The 27243-nt window shown below is 46.0% G+C and overlaps 1 protein-coding gene across 6 annotated transcripts in view; it reads right to left on the minus strand.

Moving 5' to 3' along the window:
• Positions 1–26836, minus strand: part of DAGLA (diacylglycerol lipase alpha) — a 78650-nt gene extending 51814 nt beyond the window's left edge. For 2 of the 6 annotated variants that reach the window (XM_054828125.1, XM_054828123.1), the window contains exon 1: positions 19471–19594. The gene's annotated coding sequence lies outside the window, so the exon portion shown is untranslated. Of the gene's footprint in view, positions 1–1793; positions 1866–8305; positions 8569–8839; positions 8972–19470; positions 19595–20825; positions 21023–22081; positions 22304–22648; positions 22736–24529; positions 24547–26820 lie in introns of those variants that run through there. The other 4 variants (XM_054828120.1, XM_054828119.1, XM_054828121.1 and 1 more) reach the window with 4 other exon arrangements.
• Positions 26837–27243: the final 407 nt, after the last annotated feature.

Consider the following 27243-nt stretch of genomic DNA (forward strand, 5'->3'; position numbering starts at 1 on the left):
ACTGCTGTTTTCCAGAGGAGGGCTTCTCTTGGTACCAGGCCAGGCCACGTGCCCATATCACGGAGCATATCCACTTTCACTTGAATGTTTACCCTGGGGCATTAACAAAGCAAAGATCAAACACTGAAGTAACGAGCTCTATGGGCTGAAGGGCGTATGTGTGTGGTTCAGGATGCATGAACACATGCACAGGCAAAGGTAGGCATTTTTACCAACACAAGTATCAGTGCGGCAGTAGCTACCTTTAATGTACACCCCACACAGCGTAAAAAACAGAGTTGTTAAAATCCTACAAATTGTGAATTTCAGCTCACAATTTTCCTTGACTTGGATAATATCACTTACATATATACACTGTAAGAGGCCTTACAGCATGTGACAACAGAGCATTGCCACCGCCTGTCACAAACACTGATATTAACCATCTGTATCTGTACACTGACCCTCCGCTGTTCTCAGTCCATCACTCTGGGTACTCAAAAGGAAGCTTTTCAGATTTTAAAGGAAACAGGCTTTCAAGGTAAATGACAGCAGAACAGCTTTGTATTGACTAACATGCTTTTCTCATCCTAGACCAGCCCAAATTAGTACAGATTAGAATCTTAAAAAGATTTTTCTGTTGCTCAAAGTGAACATTTAAAGCCTAACTCTGAATTTCCAGATGCTGGCTTCTGCTGCTGCAACTTCAGAAGAAATGTGGTTCTGTCCCTCCCATCTCGTGGCTTCCACCTCAGCGCATGAGAACAGCCCTTGAAATAAAACAAATGATCAGGCTAAGTATTCCCAGAAGAAAAAAAAAAATCTTTCCTTATTCCTGCCTGGAGAACAGAGTCTTCTAAAGAAAGCTGCCAGCTCTGACCCGGCTCATGTAAAGCTTGCTAATTACAGTGAAAATCTGAAGAAAGCAAGAGCAGGAGGGAGGGAGAGCTAGACTCCAGCTCTCTGGCTCACACAAATGACAGCTTGAGCAAACTTTTCCTGCCTCAGCGGTTGCTGCTATAAATAACACCCTCCAGGGCTCAGTGCTGCAGGAACCCAAATCCCAGTCACCTCGCAGAGACCCTCTGAAGTCTGCGCTGCTCTGTACACACACAAGCTTTAACAGCAGCCTCCTTTCGCGGTTATGTGCACACCACCGTGCTTCTACGCACAGCTCCTCTAATGCATGGTCCCAGACCTGCGAGTCCTGGCACCTTCCTGCACTCAGAGCAGTCCTGTTGTCACATGCACACGTATGCACATCGCTTTCTGAAAGCCTCCCTTGTCTCTTCACCCAATCCTTTACATTTTATGTTTTCTCTCCTCTGGCAACCCAACTCCCCCATTATTCTGTCATTCTCTTACTCCCTTTTCTTTTTCAGTCTTTGCATTTTCGGTGGCTTCCCTTGATTACATTGTTTTGCAGCCCTCCATTTATTTCTCCACATTTTTGTTGCTAAGATGCCCCGGAGTATCTTGAGACAAGCAGAGCTCTTCCTTCCAGCTGCTGACAGCTGTTCTCTAGCCCAAAAGGCTTGTCTGTTAGGAACCCAGAGGACATCACTGAGGAGTGCAGCATGCCTGCGAGATGTAAAATCACCAACTGTTCAGTGCATGGAGCTCCAACTCCCTCTTGGTTTAGAAAATTAAGTCCCAAATTCAGACCCAGTGGAAATCAAATCTGAGCAGTTCCCCTGTGACTTACAGTTTGCTTTCCCTCTAGCCACTTGCTCCAGCTGGTGCTTCAGATAAAGATGCTATAACCACACATGCAGCACTGTTGCAAGAGGCACAAGAAAGACACCTCAACATACCATTGATCACCGGGACAAGACGACCATCTGCTGCTTCCTCTTCCTAGAAATTCTTGCCCATCCAGTGCTTCCCTAGTGACACAGCAAGATAAGACTGAAATCCTGGGCTGTATCCTGCCAAGCTGAAGTAGCTAGACTCTTTCTGAAGCTCAGATTTGCATGCGTGTGATAGAAGGCAGGAATCCTATTTTCATTTTGCTTATGTAAGCAAGGATGAATCAAGCCCAGGTTTCTCTGATCTTGTGTCACATTTAAGCCTTATATATATATCTTTCTGTAACCCAGAGCTAAAAAGCCCTTCTCTTCAGAGCCCTCCATTAGCTACACTTCTAAACACCAGCACACACATCCCTCCTCCGTAACACCCGCGCACAGCACCTTCTGCACACACATAGTGCATATAATCTGCATGCGTAGCTCCTCTACAAAACCTCCGGGCCCTCAACGGTTGTGCCTTGCCTGACAGTGACACAGTACACGTACCTCAAGCCACCCTTCACTACCAAGTATCCCTTCCTGCTGCTCCCAGAGACAGCCTGTAGAGAAATAGAGAATTCAGTTTCTAGCTCAGTAATTATTTAGACAATTCAATGAAGAGGATCTCCTAAAGTTCTATAGTCCTCTAGTCTTCCAGCTATGAGTCCTGCAAATACTCATACTCTGATACGTATTTCCTCAAACTTTTTCCTGTTCTGTCACAGAGCTAACAGACTACTTCTGCCTATTTTTCTCTGTGGGTTCATCACTATGGAGTTGGAACAGCTAATGACCACATCTCATCCTCTGCTCTCCAAATGTCTGACAAACTCAGTGTTACAGGTAGCACAGCCACACATTCGTGTCTTCCACCAGGGTACCATGCATCAAATTCTCACAGCATGTCCAAGTTTTCACACTTATTTCCTTAATTAGCCCTTCCCCATTTTCTTCAGGTGTCTCCTTGATATACTGACCACATATCTTTCTACTCTACCTTACAGGTCTTCCAAAATCCCAGTTGCAGGATACCTCTCAGCTGACTTTCCTTGGCCTCTAAGAGGAACATCACATAAGCTATTTAGTGCTCATTTCATTCCTCTGGCTCCAGAAGGTGGTTCCATGAAGGGGCTGTATGAAGCAGACTGTGGGGACTACCATATACTCCTTCATACAAATGCATGCATGACACAGCTTGTAGCTAATTGTATAAGACCTCAATAATAGCAAAGTGTTTCCAGCCTGTCCCAAGGCTTGCCTTGATATTTTCACAAAGACACACACATTTTTCTCCCTGTTGTCACCATTCTCCTTGTTTCCATATACTCCTTCCTTTCTCTCATTAGTGGCTGCTGGAGAAGTCACTAAGCACATGTCAGTAGGAGCTAGAAAAGCCTGTCATGACAGGGACAGCATCGCTACCCTCTGGGCCATCCAGCTCTGTACCTAGAATGAGTTTAGCAAAGATGGACAAAAGCAAGGTGAAAGGAGGTGAGGCAGAAGCAGACATCCCATGTGACAAAAGGAGAACTGCAGCAGTAGAAATAGCCTGAAAAAAGTATTCCTTGGCTTCAAGCAGCTGTACAGACATGAACTGAAAAGCACAGATTGCAACTGTCTGTTTCTGTGGCTAACAACTGGTTACACTGAAAGAAAAATCAGGAACAATTCTTCCCCAAGCTAATGGAGTGCAGGAAACATGAACCAGCCACACACAGGAGTCCACCAGCTCTGGCATTGCTGACTGCTAGGACTATGGTAGGAGGTAACAAAAAGCAGCAGGAGACTATTCGGAACATAAATCAAAACCATGGTTACCAAAATAGAAAGGAGAATCATGAAAATAAGATGAAAGGAATCAGATATCACAAAAGAGGGACTGGGAAAGGAGCTAGGTATATTCTCTCTGCCAAAGAGAAGTGGACAAAATATAAGTACAAGCTCCACCTAAATGACAGCAGTTTGGTGCCAGTGAACTGCAAAGGAGAAAAACAAGACTAGCCATCTTACCTGTGAGCAAGTGACACGTGAAGAGATCTGCTAGACAAAACATCCCAGCCACCCAGCTCGCCTGGCATCCAGCTACAGACCCTCCAGAAATAGAAAAGCATCCTATTTTCAAAGTTGACTCAGTTGTGCCATTCTCTTTTCAAAAGAGAGTGGGCTGGCATAATGTGCTCCTCCTAAAACTATCATTGAAGTCCATGCCTGCCTGAATCAAACAAGAAAAAGGTCTTATTTCCTGAAGAAAATCAGCAGGGTCATCCTCAGAGCCATACAAAGCCTTGTTATCTGCTCCCAGGTACGAATACAAGAGCCATGAAGATGAATGCTCTGGGACTTGGCTGCTGTACATCCTGGACAAAAGCCAGGAGGTCCCAGTTCAAATCTCTCTACAGACTAAACTGACTTCCATTGGAAAATTAAGACCTCAATAACTTAGCAGTTTTTGTAAACCAAAAGAAAGGAATTTCACTTTTCTGTCAATTAGAAAGATAATGAACAGAAGTTGACTCCAAATCTTGTCCAGAGAACTTACTAACAGAGGCAGGCTCATACTCAGAAAAGGGAAAGGATTGCTACTCCAACAGCTGTTTGGAAAAGGATGCATTTTTAAATGGATTTCTATACTAGAAGCTACCTTTCCTCTAGTCTAGCAGATAAGAATTTCAAAAGCTAGATGAGTCTTCACACTTGAACTTATCATCCAAACAGGATTAGAAGGAGGAAAAAAAAAAAAAAGCTGTTTATTCAGATATACTCCAGGACAAGTGATGGGCTCTGAGCCGACACAGTTTTAGGCTGTTAGAAGAGAAAGTACTTTTTCCTCTTATGCTGTAGGCAATGCATCATTATCCCTGTAATTAAATTTAGTGCCTTTGTGGCAATGCCTTCTGCAGGATTTATCCAGTTGTAGACTTTTTTCCCTTTCCTTTAATTATATTACAATTAACCATTAAGTGTCCATCTGTGTAAAGCTTTTCAATTGGGCTTCAGAAGTAAATCCCTGAAACTGTCCTTGGTGAGAATGTTATAATAATCTTGGAAGAGATCACAAGCACAAGATCTGAGGTTTGGTAACTAATTCTTTTATTGTTGTTGCGAGTGAATTTTCAAAGCTTGGAAAAAAAAAATCTTTATTTCATCTTTTTCAGTTATAGTACTTGATTCAAATCTTCATCCTTGATTAGAGCTCAAAGGCCTCAGAGCAATATTATATTGCAATTAACCCAGCTGATTAAGGCATAATCAAGCACCTAAACTATCAGGCATAAGCCTAGCCCAGGTCTGAGCTCTTCTGCGCCATAATCCTGTGCTCCTTCTCCCCCCCTTCCCCCCCCCCCCGCAATTTCTTCACTCAGTCACTTCAGTTCTGAACACAGGCACAAATATTCAAGCTGCGATTTCCTACAGTTCTTTTCTGGGCAATGTGGGAAAATGTTCCCAGCCCTTTTGAAAAGGAACTATAGGAATTATACCTGTGCTCTTGCAGAAATGTTTTGTTTGACAAACTCTGCACAGACCCCACAGACCACCAAGCGTAGCGCACAGGACTAGCAAGCTATGTTATCCTCAAACCACAGTCTGAGATCATCTGTATGTACAAGCGTATGCGAGGACAAAACCTACAGAAGAGTCTTGTCCAATGGCTCCAATTTTTTTCCAAAATATGACTAATCACGATCTCTTTGAAAAGGGGATCTCCTGAGTGCTCGACAACAGATCACATACCAATTGAATTTAGATGCCAGGTAGCTTCTCACACACCTTCACAGCATTCTTGCTGACAGTCTTGCCCACACCGCACAAGCAATACACATTCTCCAGTGAAAAGTCTACGCCCCTAACATCTGACATTCACATTTTGGTGACCTCAAGAATCCAGGCTTGGTCAAGCCCTCACCTCTCTCCAGCTGTCCACGAGTCACTTCACTTTTCTGCATTCCTTCCTTGAAACTTGTAGCACTGGGGAGTTCACATCAAAAGGTGCATTACAAAAGGGTTCCTGATGAAACTATCACAGTATTTTCACTGTGTGGGGAATTCATTATCAGAACTGGTTAGCGATTAGGTTATTGGAAGCAAGATAATGAAGAACTCTTATTTATACATATTAGTGTTACTATTTACACATGAACAACTAATCTTTTTGTATATTTTAGGATGCACGGCATCCAATATATCATGTGGCAGAAAGCTGCACAGATTAATTATGATTTTATTTTCATTACAAAGAGGAAAACAGCAGAGCTGACTGACCCAGAAAGTATAGTCTGCTACAGCATCCAGTTTTGAGCAATGAGTTGCCCCACACATAATGAATTCAAGCATTCTTTAAACTGGAAAAAACTAATGTCCACAGGCTTCTTCCATCCTCCACTGTACTCAGTCACAGCTCGGATCAGAGTGTCCAGCAGAAGAGAATGCACTAGCACACAGTATCCTACTTCAACTGGATGAATGATACCAATACGCCAAAGCAATCACTCTGGAGTAAGGAAATAAGAATACTGACGGAATGACACTATGAATAATTCACCAGCAATTTAATGATCTCTCCTGGTACCACTGAAACTTTAAAGGTGTTCCAGCTGCCAGACTGAAGTTAATCTAGAAAAGGAAAAAAGTATACGAAGGACACAAGAATGACCCCAGTCCCTTTCCACAAGTAGGTGTTGTAATTTAAAACCAGCAGCCTACACATACCTTCTTCCCTCTCTCCCTCCTCCTCTCCCTATGCTTTACCCTAATAAGCCAGGGAGGAGAAACACAGCAAAATGGAAAGATTACGCATTTCCACCAGCAATAAGCTGTACATGAAAGAAGCAGGGGAGGGGCAGAGACACAATCTGGTCTCTGAAATGCGTTAGGTTATGGGATAAAAAGCTCATCTACACACACAGGAGCATAGAGGCACAATAGCAAGTGGGGGAACCCAAACAACACCCTCCATCCAGCTCCTCCCAGGCCCATCACAGGAGCCTTCACCCCACCAAAGGCTCTTCTCCACAAGCACAGAAGCACTACAACAGGCAGGGGAACCCCATTAATCTAGGCAGAGAAGCAGAGCCTCTGCCCTGGCTCCTCTCCGGGCTGTCACAGGAGAGTATATACATATGTACATTCATACGTAGGTATGGGCCTACTAGGACTTACACACTCAGCTCACTTTTGGCTGGATCTGGGCCACAGTGCTCAAGTGTCCTCACCTCCATTCAGCTGCCAATCTGGCAAAACGTACAACAACTTATTTTCTGACCCACTCAGTTGGAAAAGGATTTAGAAAACAAAAGCATTGTAAGGATGAGAGTCAAAGAATCCAGAAGTAACACATCAACTAGGAGACTGGAAGTTGAAGATACTGAACAAGGACAGCAAGAGCTTTCACTTTAACACCCCTCCCTCGGCTGCTAGCAACCAGGCATCGTGTTCCTGCTCCAGGCTGCCAGCGAGGGCTGCAGAGTGACCTTTGTGCTATCCATCTCCGAGAACACAAGAGCCACGTACCAGAAGCACACAGCTAATATTCAATTTTTCAAGTTCCTACAACTTTTTGACATCTCAATTTTAGGGAGATCTGAGATAAGATTTTGTGATTTTGTAGTCAAAAATAGAAGCCCAACCCCCACACACATTTCTAGGGTGGGCTTTCCCCCCTCCACGAGGAAGATGAAATCATGTTCTCTAAATAGTTCCAAGTCTTCAGTAAGCACCCTCAATATAAAGGCTACAAAGAAGGCAGAGCTATTCTTTAGCTGAAGCACTTAAACTTCTCTGTACACCTAAGTGATCTTAATTCAAATTGCATTTTACAATGTTGGTAACACAGAAAACATACGGACTATGACAAAATGATATTATTTGCGCTAAGCACAGTGAAGTTTAAGTACCAAGCAAGTATCATATTTAATGGCCAACTACCAATTAATTGAAAACCCATAGGTTTGGGAGTAGGGAAGACTTGACAGTTATCCTATTTAAAATAAAATAAGCCACCAGATTTCTTCCCTTTAAAAAAAAAAAAAGCTGTTGCTGGTGACCAGGAAGCACACCCATCCAGGAGCCAGCAAGGCACCACCCCAGGCAGGTGCCTGCTTTCCACTTAATTTAGCTGGAAACAAGACACTTACTGTTAGAAACCTAAACATCTTCATTAATCCAGGTCCTTTCTTTTTGCCATTTCCTTTTTGATTTTTCAGAGTAATCTAACTTCAGGACTGCAATTCCTCTTAGGTCACATAATGCAGCTGTTTTCCTTGATATACCATGAATCTTACACTACCCAACCTTTCTGAACCAGGAGAACCTACTTAGACCATATCGGCTGATCTCCCCAGGAAGAGACACATGCTAGACAGGACTGGGCAAAGTCCTGCATTTCCTAGGAACTGCTTTAACAACAGGCTGCAGCTCAGTGCAGTGGAAACAAAACCGGATGTCTCTGCCCTGAACATCTTATCTACTTTAAATGAGGTGGTAAAAGCAGATTCAGAAATAGTTTAGCCTGGAGCATTCATTCAGACTGGGTTACTAACCCTGCTCCACAAGCACCACTGCTATGTGGAATAGAGCTGCGTTTGCATTCTCATCCAGCAGACACATGCGGTCTTTTTGCTGCCCCTCTTCATACAAAAAGAGCACTGAACTGCTGAGTCGGTAAAACAGCAGCAGGGTGGACACATGCATCTCATTGTCCAACATGTAATTAACTCTGTGGCCATGGAGCGGTGAAGCAGCCTGGGAGACACTGCACAAAATCCTGTCTCCTCTTCAGCAGAGGAAAACTTGCAGTCAGGAGCTATTTGGGGAGAGAATGAATATTAGTTTCCCACTCAAATCAGAAATTAAATCCTTTTCCCACCTTTCTTGACAAATCCCCTTATAGTTGAGAATTCAAGCCCTTGCATCTCCTATCTGTTCCCATAGGAACGTAAGAGCCACAACTGCTTCCAACCTCATCTCCTTTTCCAATAGCAGAAATATCTAATGAAGTCTTGGTAGCCTTGCTTCCTCTGCAGCAGGAACACTATGCATATTTGAAGAAAAGATAAAGATAACACTTCTCTCACCTCTTCTACTCCTGCTCCCTACAAAAAGGGAGCAGCAGCCACACAGTCCTGGCCACAGAGTCCTGGATAATCATGTCTTCCTCCCTTTTCCTCTCTCCTAATTGGCATCCGTCACTTTTTTTCTTCAAAAATCTAGAGTTTAAACAAAAACTCCATTATGAAATGCAAACTCTTGAAAAACACCTGCACAGAGGCAGCAGTCAGGTGCAAGGCAGTTGAGCAAACACCAGCATGTTCATCTGAAGTACAAGGAAACAAATGGACACATTTTCTGGAAACAGGATCTCCTGCTTCTCCAGGCTCTGACAACCAGGAGCTCCAGTATCCCACCCTCTGGCACCACACCTTCTCCACAGTGAGAGGCTCGCACCTCCAGATGCAAAGGCATAAGACCAATTGCAGTTCGTACTGTCAATGCAAAAGCTGCAAGCCCAGACACACTGGAATGATGAAAGTAGTCCAGAACAGGAAGAGAAAAGGGGGTTCACTCACACTCCCCACCCAAAAAACTTCCTGAAATTTTAACATTAAATGAAGCATGTTACTGAAATGGTGCCTGCTGAAAGAATTGAAAGTTCAACTTACTCTTTCTTCAGGAGCGCTTAGCTCTTGAGGTCTAGACCAGGGGCTCAAGAGCTGTACGTTCACATGCTAGGCAAGAGGGAGTGTTTTGGCATAACACCAGGTAACTTACAGTTGAATGGTTTGCAAAGCAAATCTATGTTAACATTTAGATTTTCATGTCATCAGTCAGGTAATTTAAAGTGAAAAGGTTCCTGATTGCTTTAACCACACCCTTTCGTGCTTTTACACTCAAAAGGATTTAATTTCACAGCCACAATATACAGAGCAGTGACACAAAATGCAAGAGACCTGCAGCTACAGCAACAGGAACCAATGCGATTTCTTCCCATTCAGTTAAGCTATGGTATTTTCCAAAAAGCAGGCCTCCTCGTCTAGTGCTGCGATCATACAAGTGAAAGGCCTTATTCCTTATGAACACATTTAAGCGGGAAACAAGACTAGAGCTTTCTGTCTCCTTGCTGTCTTCTGTTCAATTAAAGCCCCATCCATTGTACTGCTTTCAAATCTTTTTTTGTTTATAACAAATTAAGAGCGTTAACTAGAAAGATGAGCAGAGCAGCTGGAAAACCAGTTTTTCACAAGATAAATACAACAGCAGCCAGGGGCATGAAGGATGTTGACTTGTCCATTGCCCAACATTGCACTGTTTTAAGAGAATAATTAGCTCAGGTAGCTCAGAAGGACAGCCCAGGATACTCAGTGTTGGAGAGACTTCCATGTTCCCTTGGGCAACTCTGTCCTCTTCCTCAGCCTACCCAGGCAACTTACCTCAAAGGAGCTAACAAAAGCACCCTGTCCATCCAGTAGTAGCTGTAACGTAACTTTAAAAAGTAATGTAACTCTTCATATTAGCACACAAACTCATTTCAGAGAATAAACACAGTGAATTTCCTTCCACTCTCTTGACTCAAGAAATACTTTTTAGAGTTCAGAGTCATTAAAAGCAGCCTCAGAACAGATCTGCTGCTTCACCTCCCCAGCTTCTACAGCATAACCTCAAAATGCAGAACAGCAGCAAGTCCTTATCGGGCTTCTAAGTTCACATTGCGTCAAAAGTTCAAGTCCCACAAAGGCTTCATTTCCTTTTCTTGTCCCCAATGCCAGTCACTTCATCAATTTATTTCTCTGCTAATGCCTACTGTCTTGAAACATCCATTTAACCTCACCCAGCCACCCCCAGCTCTTCCATCAGCAGGCCCAGATGCACAAAGCAGCACAGGAGAAGAAGGATGTGACAATCTGTCAGACAAAGAACAGCATGCAGCAGCAGGCTTGAATTCCTCTGCTCTTTACCTCTCCCAGTAGAAGTAAAAAAAAAAAAAATAATCGCTATTTCTATGGTGATATCATCCCCTTGGGGACCTGGTCAGGGTAACTCATCACAAAACAGGCACTGCATGTCCCAAAGAATAAAGGTCAGATGCAACGTAGAGTTCGTAACCAGAGGCTTTCAAGTTGTTCCAAGGACCAGCACGAGGAACCAGTAGAACCAGGGACACAACATACGGGTTCTTTACACTGTGAAGGGCATGGCTAGAGTTGTTCATGTCCTGCAAACTTGCACACTAGGTTATATAGAAACTGCCAAAGTATGCCTACTCCCCAAATATCTGTTACCCATCTCACAATGGATTTTCTGCCCACCCCTCCCTGAACAAACTTACACACACCCCCTCTTCACTGGGGCAAATTAAACATGCTCAATACTTCTCGGGCTTGCATGCAAACTCATACACCACATACTCCAAATTCACAAACTCTAAATATTACCAGCAGGCTCCCATGAGGCACTTCACATGCTTGCACCACACTTACTCAGCCACCCGTTCACAGAAGAACGAGCATTTTCTGCAGCATCCTACATGGTTCCCACCTCCAAACCCGCCCGTACTAATTCCTCCACCCTCATCCAAGAGAAAGACAAAGCCTCAGAGACTCAATAAATTCTCTTCCCCACCAAGAGAGCTAGGATCCTATAAAGGTAAACTAATAGTTACATGCAACCAGCAAAATTCTTTATCTCAGACTCTTCCCAGGCCAGTGACATTTGGAAGAACAACACTGCATTTGTGGACGGCCCCATTTCCTATGGAGTTAAATTCAGTTATGGCCCCTGAGGTGTTCAAAAGAGTTTGCTCTCAGATCTGGAAAAAGTGTGTTCCTTTTTTGTTTAAAAAAAAATAAATCAATGAGGATTAAAGTGTTTTCCAAAAGCAAGATACTGAACCAGGAATAGGCATGAAATTTAGAGAAGAAAGGGCTTTGAGAGAAAGAAGCCCATGGATTCCTGCAGAATGAAGTGTTTTAATACCGCAATTACCCAGTGGCATTTTGCCCTGCGCTCCTCTCACGTCACTGAAGTTCGAGGAAAGCTCTACTCTTTCTGGTTTTAGAACATGTACATAACATCTCAGGAAAAGCATCTCTTGCTTCCTATGCACTTCATTATTCACGTGCCAAATAGTTTTAGCCCCATATTAACCTCGGAAGGAAGAGCTGAAAAGAAAGAGCAGGCTCTTTCTCTGCCAGAAAATAAGTGAAAATGACAAAGGTGAGGGGAAGAGCAATCCTACAGCACACAGAGAATGTCTCAAAGAAATCTGCCATTATTCTTCATTCTATTCAGGGAAAAAAAAGAGCATCCACTACAGCAGGAACTTGAGAGAAGTCAAATTACTGCTTCTTCATTTTAAGGACATAACTTATGGGAACTTTTTTCAACTTCCTCTGACAGGATCAGGGCACATGTTTCCCCTCCAAGCAAAAATACAGAGGTTCATATCTGAATACTCTCATTTAGTGAGGCGGTTGTCATTAGCGGATGCTTGGATACCATGGAGATGGTGACAAACAGCTGAATCAGAACACAGTCACAAAAAGGGTACTGTAGTTTAAAAGGTTAAATCTAGCTGAGAGGGAGACATGCAGGACTGTTGAAAGGGAAGGACCCATCCTCTTTGCAGGGATATCCTGGAACAAGAGACAGACCACAGGGCTAGAAAAAACTCTGCCATTTCCAGAGGGTCCGAGACTGAAGCTTCTTGAAGGCTGGTGCACTTTTAAAACAGGTCTTATTTTGAGTTCAACAGCAGATAAGCAACAAAGCGGTACACTTACTGTTCCAGAACCACTTAGCGACAGAGAGTTGCACTGAGTTCACTTCATTTACTACATCTGAATTTTCAAATACCGAAATCAGAGTTGTGTTTCAAAAAGGAAAGAACATACATTTTGGACACTGACAAAGACAAGCCAAGCATAAAGGGAAGTTATTAGACAGCACTAGGTTGAATTTCGATGAAGAACACCTTTAAGGGGTCCTGATTTGACCAAGAAATACAGTATATACACAAGACAACACGAGAAGGTAGGATTCACTTATTCAGGACAGTCACAAACTGGCTGAGATGCTGCAAACTCACAAGAAGCATCTGACTTGCTCTTATTTTATGGGAGGTGAAATAGTTAATTTCCCCTGAGAGATAACAGCACAATTTTGCAAGATCATTTGGCAGATCACATGGGGGAAAGACAAGCCTCCAGAAGCTCAGACTTTTGAGCTGGAATTTATATTCCAAAAATACATCAAGGCTGTAAACACCAGCAAGCACATTACACAGATCTGTGCTGAAAAGACAAGCCATGACATAATATTAAATTTCATTCTTCTTTCTAAAAGATGCAGAGCTGTGTAAATTCCAGCTTCTAACAGACATGGAGCAGCATAACAGATCCAAATGGAAACCTTTTGGGGTAGAAATGCACTGGAGCTTTTTTCATACCACCCTCACCATTTCTATTATACTTACTGCAATAAAACTATAGTAGCAAGGTCCTGAATTTCCCTGTTTCTTCCTATCACCCAGTTTAATTTTATTTAAGGTGGCCTAAGGGATTCACCATTTTATTTGCACATTCATTGTTCTTCAGAAAAGAATAAGGACTCAGCCTAGAAGCCTGTCTGGATCTAAACTCAGTATCTCAGGTCTGTGCTGATAATCATACCTCTAGACCAACAAATCACAAAGAAGAAACAGATGCTACAGAAGAAAAAAAGACATGGCAAATGCTCAGAGCACCTATTCATTTAAGGTAGCCTTCTCATATTTATTAATTAGCTACTTACTCCTAGTAACCATAAGCATTGTTTAAAATGATCTCACCATGTCTTCACAAGAAGAGGAGAATCTCATACAATCAATTTCAGTATCAGCAAGTCTCTGCTCTCATTCAAAGACTTCAAGCTCTTCAATAATATGACACTCATCATTTAGATGCTCCAAGCAAATCTTCCCATCTCACATGTCACAGAGCACCAAATTCTATCAAATAAGCAACGGTGGGAGAACAAACTCCTGAAAGGGATCATCAGTGCTTACTCACCCCTAAAAATGCTGATGTCCCGAGAGACACCAGGGTGCTGAGGCAGGACTGACACAGATACCCTGACAGCTTTCTCGGGCAAAGAACATTCTCACTCTGAGGAAGACTCAGAGAAAGTGGAAGTTCCCTGCAGCAGTGCAATCCTTTATCTGCAGGAAGGAGCTCACATGCCTGCTGTTTCATAAGAAGTTATTTAGAAAATACACATAACACCTTCGGCACAAACTCCACGCCGACGGGCTTAGCTAGGATTCCCACGATAACCCTACCAGGAGTCCTCCACAGGTATGGGCGAGGAGAGAGCTTTTCACCACCAGATTACTGCTGATGCAGCAATGCAGATCTGCGCATAAGGTTATGGAAATGAGATCAGTTTAAACAACTCTGAGACAATTTAGTATATTATTAGCTTACTAGAAGTTAGTTGAGCTGGGTTTTTTAGCATTGCCTGCTGAATGGCACCTTTGCCTGATGAAGTGAAGAATACAAGGAAAATCATGATTTTTAAGACTCTAGATTGCATCTCATATCCTGTTTTTGGGAGAAATTCTTATTAAGGTCAAAGACATCACTGAGGAATCCACTTGTAGTTTTAATTTCACACAAAGGGAACACGCAAGAACCAAAGGCAGGCTGGCTACTTATTTAATAGCTTGAACAGAACTAAACCCCTTGAATTCTCACGCAGTTCCATAGACATTTTTAGTCAACCCAAAGGAGACCAGAAGGCCAGGACTCCTCAAAGAGAGACAGAAACTCCAGCAGAGGAGGAGGAAGGAGTACTTCCAGGGCTCTGCAAGAGTCCAGTTAAAGGAGAATTCGTGTAAAAGCAGATAGACTGGAAGCTGGGGGGTTAAGAGCTCATGACAAAACTCCTTCTTAGTCAAGCAGTCTCTGCTTGCCATGCAGATTTTCTAACTCTTGCTGCAAGGAAGAGAAAAAATAATCAGCAACTGTTTTTATTTAACCTTTTCATCTGACATCTTTTCAAACAAATCCAGTGTACAAGGTAAGGGACCCACACCCCTTTCACTGAAAGGGGGAGAGAAAAGGATGAAACAAAAGAAGAAATGACTGAAAATAGAGAGCACTGTAGGAATTCTACCTTTTATTCAAAAATCAACAAGGTACAGCAGCATTATGCTTTGCATTTAAACCCAAATTTTGTATACATTTTATATTAGGATATTCCACTTCATTATATGTTGCTTCTAAAATATGAACCCATCAGTTTTCACATACATCGTTATAATTCTTTAAAGCTTGTAATGATGGTTCAAATAGTTATTTAAATAGTCCACATTATTTTAGACTTTTTTAACAGATCAGTTATGGATACATTTTTATGTACACTTAGTTTTATAATGAACTTAGGATCAAGATGCCAGGCACCATGACTTAAACTCACACACCTAAACAAGCAAGCAGAATAAGAGTGCTTAGCATCTTGTACTACTGAATTATCTGTAGAGCAATTGCTGCTGTAGGAGACAAAACCTAAATTGTATTACTGGAAAGCAGAGTGAGATCTAGTAAGCAGGATCAACATGGTTGCACAATGGGAGCAGACTCTAGAGTTTATTTCTGTGCCCTATGAGCAGACCATCAACTCTCAGCTATACTTGTGCTCTTAAAATACACAGTAATTTGATTTTAGTTTTTCAGTGGGCAAGCTTTTCCTATCAAAATGAGAAAAATAATTTCAGTTTCTTCTGTCTTAAAAGTTCAAAGCTAGACAGATACTGCACCTGGTAAGTTTCCAAGATTTTTCCCTCTGATTTCTCTTTAGAAATACAGAAAACAAAGTGTTAGCTTGAAAGCAAAGGAATGGCATTTTAACTAGAAGCATCACAACAATTCCCACCACCGTGAAACACTTGCTGTGTATGTTCTGGCAGACATATGCTTAAATTATAACAATATCATGTATGTACAGTGCAAAATAAAGAAAATATCAGCACAAAGTAGCTTCAAGTTAAAAGTCTGATTTGCTCAAGAACCTATTCTGGCAAGAATAAACATCCCAAAGCTATCCATAGATCCCAAAGGAGTCCATTTGTCACGCTCCTGATAGCACAAAGGGCACCTTCATAACCGCCTTTCCCCCAGCTCTCTAAAAACTCCAGCTCCACAACTCTCTAAAAGCAGATGAAAATAGTTTTGCTCTTCCAAGCATTTCAATTGCTGTCTCTTTAAATGTAACTTCCTCAAACTCCAATGCCGAATCCAGCTCAGGATGTACTTATTCATCTGCTGGATCACTGTCAGAATCAGAGAGACTGCTAGCTTTAACCAAGTATTATTTACTGCTACCTAGGCGGCAAGCTGAAAAGGAGAGTATGCTGGTTTCTCAGAGGAAAAGCAAGGTGCAGGCAGACTCCCCAAAATAAAAGCTGCTCATTCTAGGGTAAATATAAATTACTAAATCTTTGCTACCCAAGGGAAAAAAAAGTCTCAAACATCCTTCCCCTGGCTGAAGACAGAACAGAATCACTGCTGGTTTAATTGCAAGGAAGTTTAATAAATTGTAGGCAGGCCTGTGAATGACTCAAAGCCTCACCGGCTGTTATCTGCTCAAAGCTGAGCAGCGGACCGAGCACGCCAGAGTTCACGCTCTCAAGTGTTAGCACTCTTGTATTTCCTACAGGTCTCTGGCTTGCTGGCCCTTGCCTGGAAGGGACCCACAAAAACCCAAGATGATTGGTATTTATGTTGCTTTAAGGAGAGTTTTCTAAGTCACAAAGGCTTAGAAGAGGTGCATAATCTTATTTGCAAATCTGTTCAATTTTATGGCAACTCAGAAACCAAAGTGACCTAGTTTTCATGAGCTAACTCAAAATTAATTCACTTCTAAGAAGAGGTTGCACAGGCAACACCCCTCTGCCCGGTTTTGCACTTGGCACTATAAAACACCATTAAACATCCATACCTTCAGCACCCTAGGATTAAAGGTCACATCACACAGCCTGAACTTCCCACGGACTACACGGCAATTCACACGGATCCCACGGGGAACGACAAACTGGTTTACAAGAAGGAAGCAAAGACAGGTGGGACTGAAAAACCTGCAAGTGGGTCTCTCAAGGGCAGCTAGAGGGACTGCAAGTTTACGTCTCCAGTTTGTGGTTAGATGTATGCAGAGTTTAAGGGATACATAAAAATCTCTTCTGTAGACATAGAACAAGGAACATGACATTTATATTCCCACCGAAAGTCAGAAAGCACATCTGTGCTCCTACATACAGAGCAGATTTTTTTTTTTGTTGCAACTATGCCTTCATAGGAATTTTGATAAAGTCTCATAAAAAGTAAAGCTCTGCCAAAGTTCAGTACAATGCAAATGCACTGAGTATCTGCTGAAGACAAGTCTCCTCAAGATTTTTAAACAGTCTGATATCTATATTCATTCATTTTGTTATGAAACAGACTGACAGGTATTTTGGTTTACCCTGTTTCTCTTTTCTAATTTTTTCTAACATAACTTTGTCATTGGAGGGAATATTTTTATCCTTCCCACTTTTCTTCTCGGAGCAGCACATTTCTCAATTTCAACCACTCAGCTCATATTGTTGCACAACTGCTCTTTCCTAGGACTCTAGAAGAGGAACGGGTGGACGCAGTACGCTGAAGTTTGCCTTTCTCATTGCCCATTTCCCAACAATGATTAAGCTGTCAGGGACTTACAGCAACCCCTGTTTCTGTGACTTCTGATTTGATTTTGCCTATAGCAATCAAAAGGATCTAAAATGGAATTCTGATCAAATCTGGTTTTACAGGGCAGCGCTATCGAGCAAACATACATACTTCAAGTACGTTAATTCTGACTCTATAGCATGTTATAGAGGAAGTAACATTTTATTTATAACACAGCAGAAACAGCAGCTCCTAAATCTGTTTTTAAATACGGATGAGAGGGGACCATTTGTCCTACTTCTTTCTGAAGTGCTGCGGTTACAGAGGTTCCAGGCTATATGCATTATTTACCACATAGCAGGTGCTGTTCAAGTTTCTCGTCCCCATTAGCCATTACTGGCCTGCCTGTCCACTACAAACTGACACACGGTCACTGGACTGAGCAGTAATCTAATCAACGGCTTTAAGAACCCAATGCAACTTTTATCACGCAGAAAGCTAACAGCTAGGACAACGAATAACTTCACCCAGATAATGTTTTAGAAAGCTTTCCACCCCTGCCCGATAGATATTCCTTCCTCTCCAATCACAAACTAACCTCTTTAACAGTGTAGACACTTCCTCAGACATTTCACCAAAGCCAGTGTCATAAAACAGAGATTAAAGACTCTGTCTTTACAAAAGCCACTTCCTACAATTTTGTTATTTCCCAACCACGACTATTTTAAAAACACTCAGCCTGACCACACAAGCTCAGACACTTTGCCCTGTTCAACCAGAAAATGACAGTCAGTGGGATGTAGCAACTCATCACCAGGTAACACAAGGTTTTATCCTGGTGGGCGAGTAATCTCCTTCCCGCCTTGGCAGAGGTTATACTTTTCCCCCAGAACCATTTCCTTTAACACACTAGCTAATCCATCGAACAGAGATTTGCTGCTTTCAGTACACAACACTTAGAAACATTCCAGCATCCCAGGAGCTGTATATACTGTCTTTGGCAATCACTATGCTGTTTCCCACCTGGAGCTGGCTCTAAGTCCCATCCCGTGTATCAGGACCTGCAGACTCCGCAATCACCATTCCTATATTCCAAGTGGCCACTGAAGCCTGTTCCAAACACGCTGGCAGGTACCAATTCCCAGAACAGGCACAGCGTGAATTCTGCCTGAGCAGTCTGGCAACATCCCAGCTCTAAGATCTCAGAGTGATACATTCTTTACTTCTACAAGCATGCAGGTCTCTGTGACCTAACTGAGGATTTCCACGGTCAGGGCTTATCACCCACTGTGGCAGATCCATGTCACTGAAGAACTTTTAGAGCTACCTAACTGTTTCAGATACCAGTCCCTGTGGTGAAGTAATAAAGGCTGAAAGAATCCATGTGTCACACCCACCTTCTACACACCAGCAGCTTCTCCCTGTACAATCAGACAGCAACACCTATCCAATCTCCCACACTGGGCTAGCATTGACAGCCATGGCCAGCTTGGTCTGGGGTCTTGGGTCCCAATTCTGACCCCACCAACAGCCTGATGTGCTGCCTCGCATCTCTCTGGGGGAAAGGACCGCCTCTTTCTATAGGGTGCAGGCCACATTGTGAGGGGGCCCTCCTGCTGGAAGGGAAAGCTGCGCCTCCAGCAAGGAGACAGCCACCCGCGGTGTCCCCGCTCCGCCGGCCGGGTGTCTTCCCACAGGCACGGGAGGCAAACGTTCCCTCCGGGCACAGCTCCGCCAACCCCACCCGCACCTGCCAGCCGCCTCCCGAGCAGGGTGGGACAGAACAAAGCGCCGCCGGGGCGGGGGACACAGCACCGGGAGCACCCCCAGCCCGCACCAACGCCCGCTTCGCCCCGCACCTGCCGCGACGGCCTCTTCCCCTCACGGCCCGGGGGGACCTGCTCTCCCACCGCAGGGAAGGCCCCGCCGGTGCGTGGGGGGGGGGCTGCCAGCCCCTCCGCCGGGGCCGCCCCCGCCGACCCAGGGTGCGGGGGTGGGGGGGTCGCCGCCGCCCTCCCGCCTCCCCTCACCTCTCTGCCGCCGCCGCCAGCGACGCAGGCCCAGAGCCGCCACCGCCTCCATCCCGGGGGCCTCGCGGCCCCCCGATTCTCTAACACCGCCTCCGCCCGTGCAGGGGCCGCCCCCGCCCGTGCCGGGCCGCCCACTGCGTCAGCTTCGTAAGGGCCGCTACGCACCCAGCGGTCACCATGGCGACGGCTGGAGCGGAGTTGGGGGGGCGAAGAGCGTTAAGTACGGGAGGCGGCGGCGCCCCCTGGCGGGCCCAAGGCGGCGGCGCGGGCAGGCCGGGCCTTTCCGCCGCGGGCTGAGGGGAGCGGCTCCACCGGCGAGGAACGCGGGGCCACCCCTGGCCCGGCCGCCCTCGCCCCCACCTCGGGGGGACCCGAACCCGGCCAGGGCCTGCTCACAACCTCCCCTACTTGGAGCCCAGGGCCCCCTGAGGGAGCCCGTTCCCTCCCACTGCCCACCACAGCCAGGGACACACCACCCCCCCCCCCCTTAATCCCACTCCGGGCATCAGAGTAACTTTATTCCCCCTAGCAACGCCATCCACTGCTCTCAGGAAACCTCTGGCACTGCTTTTCAGAGGGAAGCTGGCCATACCTGGCACTCTCCTTCCCTGAGAAGGACCCCTCAGCACAACATGGAAGCCTCTTCCCTCACAGACCCTCCCCAGGCCAGGACCCTGCTCCGCTACACCCTGCCAGGGCAGCTACAAGCCCATGTCCACGCTTGGCACACCTCTTCCAGTGTCCCCGGGCTTGAAATTTAATTGCCTTTTAATCAAAAGGCTTCAAACTTGACTGAAATGGAAGTAGGGTTTTGCTGTCTGTAACCACTTACAGCTCCGTGGCCCAGACGGCTGGTGCTCTCAGGTGATCCGAGCACAATTCCCTCCTGCATACACTTACCAACAAAATCCTCGTAAGGATGGACACGCCGTAACAGCCTTCCCCTGGTTATGGCGTTTGGGTGGGAAGAAGGACAGCAGCAGGTCAGACATAGCAGTGACCTCAACATAGCAAGTACCGAAGTAACAGCCAAGGACATAATTGAGATGCTCTTACTGCAGAAGACTAGAAAAGTAGCAAAAAAGTCTCCTGTGGGTAGGAATACATGTCCCAGAAAACAGCTAAGCTCTTTCAGCAGGGGATAGCAGCATATACCCATCTGTCCATTCCTCCTTAAAGCAAATAGAACAGCCTTCAAATGGTCTGCTCAGTGATACCACTGTACCTTGAAAATAAAATAGCTTGACAGTACTACAGGTGGTAGAAAAACATTCAGCAAAAGCTTTGAAGCACTGGTATTCATTTATGCTGAGGTCTTTGTGTACCGCTCAAGCATAAAAAAAAAAATCACTCACGCTCATTTTAAGTCCCTTTATCTTGGCAGACAGGTGTAAAGTGGCTCTGGTTTAGATGAAAAGCTGGTGCCAAATATAGTATTTAGACAAATCATTTTATCCCGCGTGTGGCACTTCCAAGGGCTTCCTTCAGCACAAACCGTTCTCAGCAGAGCGGTGCCAAGGCAGAGGGCAGACACTCCTGGAAGCACCGAAACCTAGAGGAGACAAGCAAGAAGCTCAGGAAAACTCTGACTATTTTATTAATGAAAATACAATCAGTAGCCATTCAAGATTTTCAAGTGGTGGTATGGAGTACATACCAACCCAATTAACATACACAAGTCATCACAAGAAATTAGTCTCATCCAGCTCAGGCTTTTACTTGCGAGCAGCCCCAGCCGTCTGTATTAACTCAGCTCCACAAAAGAACTGCCAGTTAGCAAGGGCTGGACCATATTTATAGCACCGCTCCAGCAACAGAGCGCATCACAGCTAGCGGCAGTTCTTTCTTTCCAGGCTCCTATATGGCAGCAACACAATTTACAAACAAATTTGGATTTTGTTTTGTGTAAGCCTGTTTCCTTAACACTCCCTCAAGTGTTGAGGGAAGGACTTAACACCCTTCAGAAATCCCGCGTCTCTGCCCTCTCTAAGGGCATCGCCCTCCATCACGGCATGCGAGGGCGGGTGGCAGAGCACTCGGGGTAATAAATACTTGCCAGGAAAAAAAAAAAGCTGCTTGATTAAGACATTAATGGGAGTGCATCATAAGAGAGATGGGATGTTCGCTAAGCCACCAGAGACCCGTTTTAACCCTGCTGAACCCAGTCCCCACCTACACCCTTTGGAGCAAAAACGTTAACTTACAAGTTTCCCAACCTGGGGAAAATGAAAGAGTTTGGGTTTGAGTGCCCAGGGCAATGGTGCGGAGAAGTATGTGCATCAGTGACGAGTCCTACATCTTAGGAGGGATGTAGGAGAGCAGAGTTACAGCAGAGACATCTATCAGCTGGGTTATCACAGCAGATAGCTCAGAAACAAGCCTGCTTTATCACCTCTCCATCAGGAGATCACCTCCACTGACACACCACCATGGCTTTCACAATCAAACCTTCAGCAGCAACACTGCCTTCATAAATTGCTGGCCCTTACCATCCCTCCTCACCCTTGGACTGTTCTGCAGTCTGTGCAGTGAAGCTTGGCTGAAGAATAACCCAGGAACACGAGGGCAGGGGACATTCTCTGGGTGATCTTTAAGCTAGAACATGTCATACCTCAACCACACAGGCTGATCTGTCTCCACGGCCTTGGAATCCCTGGTATCAGCTCTCCAGAAGTGAGAAGTCCAGATCTTGGGGGAAGCTCCTGAGATCTCTAACGTGCCAGCAGCGCACGGGAAGGATGCAATCGATGAAGAACCCATCTGGCTTTGCTGATCTTGGTGTCCTGAAGAAAGCCAGTGGGATTCAGGGGTTAAGGATCACATTCTCCTAAACCTAAAAGCAAAACAAAGCCCTCTGCAGGAAACTGGGAAAAGTAACAAGGCTCAAATGTACAGACTCAGGAGCCATCAGCTACCAAAAATAGCTGTGTACATGGGAAGCTTTTTTTAATTATTATTATTATTCAGTTTGTTTGAGTTACCACCGCCCCCAAGCACAGCACATCCAATCTCACTGCTCTTAATCCTGCTCCTGCTTGCCTCCCAGTCAGAGCCAGACACTTCATTACTCCTGTGGTAACGATCCCCTCTCCTCCTCAATCTCAACCCTGCCAGATTCCCTGAACTGCTCCATGAGGATTACAATAAAATCATAGGAAAAAGATATTAACAAACCTACACGGGATCTCCTGCGAGCACAGCAGTCTCCTTGACAGTGGTTCAAGCATCCAGGCTACCCAGCCGCCTCCCGTCTCCTGTCCAAGCCCTGCAAAACACCAAACCAGGGTGAACCCCATCACCCCTGCAGCAGCTGCAGGCATTGTGCCAGGTTCATCTCTCTTCCCTTGCAGGCTAAAACTGCCTTGAGGTCGCTTTTTGCATTAGCACAAACTCTCACGACCAAATGACCATCCCACAGCTTCTTCCACCGCATGCATCGGGAAATAAAGCCATCGCTTTGCTGCTTGTGACAGGGTACAGGATGCCTGAGCAGTGTGCTGATAGAAACCAGCCCCTCCAGCCCTTGCAGAGGACCCTCTGGGTGATGGTTGCTATTTCACATGGCTAAATTCAGCAGGGTGACCGCAACAAGCACATTGGCAAATGTTTCTGTAATTCTCAAAGGGAGGGTCACTGGGGACAGACCACCACCAAGAGACGAACAACATTACCCCAATATTCCCTTCAGAGGCAAACACCCCGGTACCTCACCCACCATCTCGGGAGTATCAGCCAACCATATTTCCACAGAAAAGTACCACCAAATCAGAGAAACACCACACAGCGTCCTTGAGGTGATGCCAAAGCCAGATACAACTGGAATTTGGGAAGTGCTTTTAAAAACCAAAGCAAGAGGGATCCCTGTCCCCCATTTCCATTGCATCAAGTGCGAAGCACTTGTGTTTGCTTCCAGCGCCCGTGGTGGCTGTGCCTCCCCAGCCTGCCTGTCAGCTCTCCTTCACTCCCCAGCACTACTCCTGCCTGCAATTAGCCAGAGCCATCAGCCTCCATCACCTGCTACCAAAGTGTTTCTAAACCAGCGCCTTCGGGCTGATCCTGCTTGGCTTAGAAGCTCCACACACACCAGCTACCCAGGTCCGTCATTATCCACCATCAGATCTCCCCAGGAACCTGCTCTGCCTTGATGCCTGTACAGAAGCGGCTGTAATCCCAACACACAAAGCCACCTCATCCCAGACTCCTTCCTCACTCTCCTGTCCCCTGCACTGGCACCGTACAGCTCTCGAGGCAGGGACTAGCGGGTGCTAATGCCCCCACAGCAGGACCAGCTGCTGCAGACAAACAGCATTACTCAAGTCTTAACTAAAAATCACTATCCTAATGAAGGTGCTTCTCCTGTGCTCAGTCTGTTTGCAAAAAAAAAAAAAATCTCTTCTTAATTGGGTCAGAGCCTTCCACAGTTCCTCCAGGCACCAGGACACACCTTGGAGGGGTACCACGCTGCCGGGCCAAGCACAGTCACCCCTCCACTCCCATCTCCCCACACCGTGTCCAGAACTCTGCACCCAACCTCCCCTCCTGTTTAACAGACAGCTCGCTAGCATTTTACAGGCATATTTCCAGCTAAGCTAGCCAGCAGCACCCCCCATGTAACAGCCCGGGTTGTTGCACAAGTCAAAGCAGGGATACTGCTGATCCAAATACTCCACAGGTACTGCCGTCAGGGCCCCCAGCAGAGGTGCTTGGTTCCCGTTGGGGACAAACACAAACTCCCACTCAATGCAAGCTGGGTGCCTGGCCCCCATTCACACCTTTTGAAAGGTGAGAGGCTGGTCTAATATGGAGCAGCCCAAGTGGCTGGATTCGCTCGTGGCCCACCCTGTGTGTCTGAACCCCTAAAACGAGTTAATTCCTACTGTAATCTAAGGCTTGTTTCAGAGATGAGACCTCTGCAGCCACAGCCAGCCTAACCTGGGGACAGATGCTCTGGAGACAAGCTGAAAGCACAAAGTCAGGCTCTAGCCTGACACGCCAGGGTTTGCAGGTGGCTCTGGGAGCTCAAGTGCCACCCAAAGGCAGGGCAGGACTCTGTACTCACGGGGGTGGCACACCTCTGCCGTGCACGTGAAGAGACAGACCATCACCATCCCATTGCCGGCAAGCTGGGCAGGGCGCTGCTGGCATATTCCTGGCCAGCTCCTTCTCTTGGGCACAGCTCTTTCCTTTCACACTAGCAGAGACAGCGCACTGGTGAGCTGCTTCTTTTGCCCAGCCATGAGGTTTCCAAGCTCTGCCTCAGCAGGTGAGACCACATTTCCAGCCACAAAGCTGCTTTCTCGGGCACTGCTTTGCAGGATCCCTCCCCTTCTGCAAGCCATGTCCCATGCAGGGAGCCAGGGCACTACATGCCTTTACAGTGCTGTGGGTTCGCTTTCGGCATATAGTAAATTTATTTTACTGGCCTTGACAGAAAGCCCAGAAACAATATCTCCCCCAGGTTGCATTTGGTAATTCAGCACAGCCCTTGCTGCTAATGATTCCAAGCACAAACTCATCCTCCAGCTGCTTTTCTAAATTTGTGCCAGATCTAACTATGGAAGCCAAGCCTCAAAGACTTGCTATAAATCCCGCCAGCGCTTCCCCCTCCCAAGGACATTATCCAGCATTACCCAAGCTGTGACTCTTCAGCCCAGAAATTTCTCACTGGTAAATAGCCATCTCCACTGAAGAGGAACATTAAATAACATTTCACTGGAGTTCTCCCACTGCTGCTGAGGCTGCTTAGCAAAGCTGAGGGCCTTTTCCTGCCCAGTAGCTGCAGGTGGCTTCTCCATCAGAGACAAGCGGGTGAGTGGTTAGAGCAGCGCTCTGGGCTGTTGCTACATTTGCCATCATCTTCCAGCTCTGTTGCACGCTCCCTCTCGGACAAACCCCTCATCCTCAGCAAACCGTGTGTTGCCCTGTGCTGAAGTTTGCATTTTCACCTTGGATTGTAAAGCCTCATGGTTTTGCAGGAAAAAAAAAAAAGGAAGCATAGAAGTGAACCCTAAAGGCTCAGTGGGGAGGAAAACGCAAACCCGCAAGCTCCCCATTCTGGCAACCCAACTCACGATGTTGCGTTTACAGTGCTGGCAGCCCAGAGGCTCCTGCTTCATCACAGCGCTGCCTAATTCAGGTGCAATAACATGGCATTTTATCTGCTTGACCCCCCCCCAAATTCCTACATGCTCTCTTACTTCTCACCGCCCACCTTTCAAATGCCCTTGGCTCCATCCTCTTTGCTAAAAACCTCATTTGGAAGGAAAGCTCTAGCCCAGAAAATGAATCAGGATTTTTTAACAGGAGCTTTAGGGATGTGGGATGCATTCACCCCCACAAGCAGGAGAGCTGGCCTTTTCCCAGGGCTCTGCGGGACTCGGTCAGGTGGCATCAACACAGCTTCCCTGCAGAGGAACGCTGGCCGAGATACCAAACCATGAGAATTCAGCCCATGGGGTGACCAAGAACGAGCTGCTTCCTGATTGTCAGTAACTTGCTAACCTCCTGTGACAGAAATCACTGCAGCAGGATAGGAAAGTTTACAGTTCAGCTGTGTTGTGCCTGTCAGTGCTAGAGAGAAGCGGTTGTAAGAGAGCACCGAGTCTGCCTCTTCCTCACCGAGCAGCACCTGCAGCCTCCCAGACTCTCTAGGAAGCAGGAGGGGCCACGAATACCGCTTGTCAGATATGGGCACTGCGCAGAGGATGCCACCCCTCCCCATTTGCCATATCTCTGGACATCAGTCAGATGCAATTAAAAAGCGGCAGCTGGAGCCAGGGCACTTGGATAATTTCATTAGGCCAAATGCTCTCCCTTCTCTGCTTGCTCGGGAACCTGCACTCGCTTCTGGAGGCAATTCTTAGCAGGGCTGAGGCAGTTGTACTGAACCAGAAGGTTTCACATTAAGGATTCCTCTCTGGCTCTGCTCCTGGCTCTTTTCCCACTCCTCACACCAGGCTGCAGAGCCATCCCTCAGTTCTCCAGGACCTCAAAGACCTTTCTAACCCACTTGGCTTTAGCCCAGCTCTGAACTGCCAGAGGGGGAGTCTCTGCTCTCGCCCGGAGACCGGGCTTCCCATTGAGATCCTAATCCTCCTCGTAGTATTAGTTAAAGCATAGTTCCTCCACGAAGCAGTGCACAGAAGTGTTGGGATCACATCCGGCAGATGGGAGAGGGGCCTAGGAGCAAAGTAGAAGTTGCTATGAAAACCAATATCCTGGAATAATTCTCCTACAGAGAATTCCCAGTTTTCCCTTGCAGGTAACAGCTCCCTTTTGTAAAGCCCACGAAACCCAGCAGAGCATCGCATGCTCCCTCCCTCCCTCAAATACAGGTTGTTTGGTACTTACAGCAGCACCCGAGATGTCACCACTGTGCCTTGAGTCTGCAAGATGCTCTTGGTTTTGCAGAGGGCAGCCGACCTCCCAGCGGATCTCTGCTCTGGCAGAGCCCTGCTGTGCCACAGCGAGAGATGTGGGGCAGGTTTTGGTTTTATGGTGTGCCAACAGCCTTATCCTTACCCCAGAAGCACAAATCAACCCAGCTGAGGTATTGCATCCCATTTCTGATGGGGAAAAGAGCAGCAAAACCCAGGCTGATCCTTCCTCGTGCACCTTGGGGTCAAACCACAGCAGAGGGAAACAGCAGAAAGAGGTAACAGACTGTGAGCAGCAAGGGTGAAGCAGCAGGGCTGTTAAGCAGAGGTGCTGCGTCTCCAGGGGTGCTGGATTCCTCTGCAGGCTCGTGCCAGGGAGCAGAGACAACACAAGGAA

This window comes from Grus americana, chromosome 5 (assembly GCF_028858705.1).
Source record: "Grus americana isolate bGruAme1 chromosome 5, bGruAme1.mat, whole genome shotgun sequence".
Taxonomy (NCBI): Eukaryota; Metazoa; Chordata; class Aves; order Gruiformes; family Gruidae; genus Grus; species Grus americana.